The sequence below is a fragment of the Microtus pennsylvanicus genome, chromosome 14, assembly GCF_037038515.1.
Source record: "Microtus pennsylvanicus isolate mMicPen1 chromosome 14, mMicPen1.hap1, whole genome shotgun sequence".
NCBI classification, from domain to species: domain Eukaryota; kingdom Metazoa; phylum Chordata; class Mammalia; order Rodentia; family Cricetidae; genus Microtus; species Microtus pennsylvanicus.
In genome coordinates, this window is record NC_134592.1 from 45,497,540 (window position 1) to 45,502,050 (window position 4,511).

A 4,511-nucleotide genomic window follows, 5' to 3' on the forward strand; every position below is an offset into this window, starting at 1 on the left:
GCCACTGAGTCTTACCATCTGCCATCTTACACCATCACAGCAGGGCTTCTTGCTCTTGTCTACAGCATAGTCATTGGGTCAGCCCTTCCCACCCCACTCCCTCCTACTCTCCGCAGTTCCTGGTAATGGCTATTCTCTCCATTTCCATGAATTCAACTTTTTACACATTTACAGGAGTGAGATGAAGTGGTACTTTTTCTTCTGTGTCTGGAACATTGAAAAAAATGTTTTTAAATTTTATTTATTTATTTTTTTTATTTATTTATTTATTTTTTTTGGTTTTTCGAGACAGGGTTTCTCTGTGGCTTTGGAGCCTGTCCTGGAACTAGCTCTGTAGACCAGGCTGGTCTTGAACTCACAGAGATCCTCCTGCCTCTGCCTCCTGAGTGCTGGGATTAAAGGCGTGCGCCACCACCGCCCGGCCTTTAAATTTTATTTGGTTGATTTTTTTATGTGTATTTTTTGGGTTTTGTTATTGTTTTGTTTTGTTTCAAGACAGGGTTTCTCTGTGTAATAGCCCTGGCTGTCCTGGAACTCACTCTGTAGACCAGGCTGGCCTTTAACTCACAGAAATCCACCTGCCTTTGCCTCCCAAGTGCTGGGATCAAACCTGTGCGCCATCACCACCCGGCTATGGAAACAGTTTTTGAAGTAAAATTTAAAGCCAGGAGTGGTGGCTAAAGCTTGTTATTCCAGTTCTTGGGAAGGCACAGCAGGAGGATCACTGCAAATTCAAAGCCAGTCTAGGTAACAGTGTCCCCAAAACAAAGAAGACTCAGCATGATGGTTCATCCCTTCCACCATAGCAGAGAAAGAGGAGGCAGATCTATGTGAGTTAAAGGCCAGCTTGGTTTACGTACAGAGTTCCAGCCAGGGCTATATAGTGAGACTCTGTCTCAGGAAGAAGAAAAAACAAAATCAAACACATTTTAATTCTGAAAATAACATTTCCATCCAGTTAAATAGTTTATGAACAGACTAGCATTTGCGTGTATCTGTTTACTGTTGTTGCCCTTTGTATTCTTGCAGGACTGGGGTTTGAACACGTGGCCCTGGACTGTGGTAGAATATGGTAGGCTAGCAGTTTATGCTGAGCTGTAGACTTTCCATAGCTGTCCAGGCCAGCCTTGAACTTACGGCAATCTTTCTGCGTCCTCCTCCCAATAACATTTGTGTTTATGAAACAAAATATTATATTTCTTTACTGGTACTGTTTTATTAATTTATTTTAAGCAGAAACAAATAAAAACAAACTAAAGAAACCTGGAAACTAGAAACCTATAATCTCAGCTCTGAAGAGACTGAGGCAGGAAGGACTGCCCGAGGTGGTGTTGAACTTGCCATCCTCTGCCTTAGTGTAATAGGATTATGATACACCCAACTTAAAAGGCTTTTTAATGAGCAAAAACAGTAAAAATTGAGACTCAACACAGAACTGGACAATGTACCGATGTCCTTTTGGTTTTCTGAGAGCACCATGGTAGTCAGCAAGAACAAATGCCTAATGGAAGGCGGCAAGAAGAAAGAGGTTGATCCATTTTCTAAGACAGAATGGCATGATGGGAGCTTGGCATGATTGGCATATGGCTCCAGTTATATTATTAAAAACATTGGAAAATCCGAAGTCACAAAAACTCAAGGAAGCAACATTGTATCTGATGGCCTCGAGGGCCTTGTGTTTAAAGTGAGTTTTGCTGAGCTACAGAATAACAAAGTTGCATTTAGAAAATTGAAGGTAATCACTGAAGATGTTCATAGTAAAAACTGTCTGACTACTTCCATGGCATGGCTCTTACCCTGGACAAAATGCATTCCATGATCAAAAAGTGCAGACCATGACTGAAGCTCATGTTGATGTCAGAACCACTGATGGTTACTTGCTTCATTTGTTTTGTGTTGGTTTCACTAAAACCAGAAATAACCAGATGCACAAAAGTCCTACGCGCAGTATCACCAGGTCCACCAGATCTGGAAAAAGATGGAAATCACGCCCTGAGAAGTGCAGACAAATGACTTGAAGGGAGTGGTTAGCAAATTGTTTCCAGACAACGTGGGGAAAGATACAGAAAAGGCTTGCTATTCCATTCATCTGTTTCACACTGTCTGTGTTAAAAAAGGAAAAATGCCCAAGAAACCCAAGTTTGAGTGAGAAGACTCATGGAGCTCCATGGTGAAGGTTCTGGAAAAACTACTGGTGACAAGACTGTTGCGAAAGGTAAATGAGCTGATGTAAAATCCAGGCGTTTAATAGAGACAAATAAAAAGTCCTCTTTGTGAAAAAAAAATTAAAATCATTTCATGTGCAAATGTTCTTTGGTACTTTTAATGGATTCTTTTCTGAGGCAGGGTCTCTTGTAACCCAGCCTGACTTTGAACCCCTTACCCTCCTGACTGTACCTCCCAAGTGCTGAGATTAGAGGCATGACACTTAGTCCACATAATTAGATGCTTAAATTCTTGGCTTACGTAGATGATTTACTCATTATTGATTATCAGTTTCTCTAATCCTGTCAGGGGGGGAAGTCTTTCTTCCATGAGTCAAGCAGTCTGTCTTCTTGAAGAAACTAAGGCACAGAAAAAGGTGAGAAAGTTCTTAAGATTAATAAACGAGCCATGTGGTGATGGCGCACACCGTTATTCCCAGCACTCAGGAGGCAGAGGCAAGTGGATGAAGGAAGACACTAAGCTGACGAACAAGCAGCCCCCGCTCCCTTACAAGTGGGTCTCTGAGACAGCCTGGTCTACAGAGTAAGTTCCAGCACAGCCAAGGTTACACAGAGAAACTTTGTCTCAGGAAAAAACAAACAAAATCAGTAAATGATGCAGAGCAGATTCAAATTGAGACTTATTTTTATTTATTTTTGTTAAGGACTGGTGATAAGACAAGGTCCTGGGTAGTTATCATGCTGGCCCAAACTCATGATATAGACAAAGCCATCTTGAATTCCTCTTATTCTCCATCAAGTGTTGTGGTGACAGGCATACACCATCAGAGATGGCTTTTATTTTATTTTTTAAAATTAGGTCTTACTATGTAGCCCAGACTGACCTCAGAATTAAAATCTTCCTGCCTCAACCTTCCAAGTGCTAAGAAAAGTAAGATTTTCAAAGAGTCCACATCTGACATTCTTTCTCTCTGTGTACTGAATTGTTGTGTTTATGGGTGAACCCCGGAAGCTGGCTGGATCCATGGCTTTTAGCACTGACTGCTCATTTAAATCACCTGAGGAGCTTCCTGATCACATGCCAGACCAATGGAGACCAAATATCTGAGGGCAGGGCTTGGGTTTTTTTTTTTTCCTTTTTCAAACTAATTCTGGTTTTGTTTGTTTTATTGATTAACCAGTTTTGATTTTCCAGCCTGTCCTGGAACCTCTGCGTAGCACAGGCTGGCTTCAACTCATGGCATTTTGTTTGCCCCAACATCCCAACTGCTAGGGTCACAGGCATGTACCACCACTCCTGACTCATTCTTTAGCTGCGTTTGAGCCTCGTGTGCAGCTGAGGTAGAGAACTACTTGCTAAGTTCTTCTCGCATTCAAAATTCTGTGAGGCTTGAATCCCATTTACTATCCCTCATCCCTAATTGATTCACCTACACATACCTTTGCATAGTGTGATCTGAGAATGGGGCCTTTCTCTCCTGTTTGGCCTTATTCCCAAATTAGGAGGAAGGAGAGATGAAGATGAGCGAGTAAATCCTCCACCCTGCCTTGGTGTTCCGCAGGATTCGTGCAAGTTAGTTATGTTCAACCAATTAACTAATCGGCGTGTTGTTCCCGGGTTTGAATTTTGAAAGATTGAAAGTTCCAAAGTTTTCACTGAATGTGCACTCCGGAGGCAGAGGCAGATGGACCTCTGTGAGTTTGAGGCTAGCCTGGTCTATATACTGTAGACTACAGTTACAGACCAGCCCGAGCTACATAGTGAAATCCCGTTTCAATCAGAAATTTGACTTCTTAAAATCAGAAGGAGAGTTTTAAGCTAAACCAAGATTATTATTTCAGCAGAAACTGGCACAGACTTTACACAGCTGATAGTCTTGGGTTATTTTTAAAGAACAGAGAGGCTCAGTCATTCAGGCTGCTTCATTAGCTGAATATTATTCCAAACTTAATAATTAAGTCATAAAGCAGCACTCCATGCAGCATTTGCAGTGGCAATGTTGGGTCTGTACTATCAGCTCCTTGGTTGTACTGTCTGATACAGTAATGCCCTGGAGGCATCTTGATACAGATGGTGCTGTTCAGGAGATACTCAGGGGAAATCAGGCCTCTGATGACTTGTTCCTGTCCTTCAAAGGCCATTGCCATCTGACATTGTCACTTTCAAATGTATTGGGCTGCCTTCATAGCCATCCTGGGACAAATGCAGATTGGACAAGCTCTGGAGATTTCAACTATAAAATTTCCCAACATCCAGATTTTCTGCTTTGTTCTGGTTTTACTTGTTTTCTCCTCTGAACACTGACGGATGATGATATATATATATTATATATATATATATATATA

At 41.6% G+C, this 4,511-nt stretch overlaps 1 pseudogene; it reads left to right on the forward strand.

Moving 5' to 3' along the window:
* Positions 1-563: 563 nt before the first annotated feature.
* Positions 564-2,248, forward strand: LOC142834672 (small ribosomal subunit protein eS1 pseudogene; annotated as a pseudogene).
* The last annotated feature ends 2,263 nt before the right edge of the window (positions 2,249-4,511 follow it).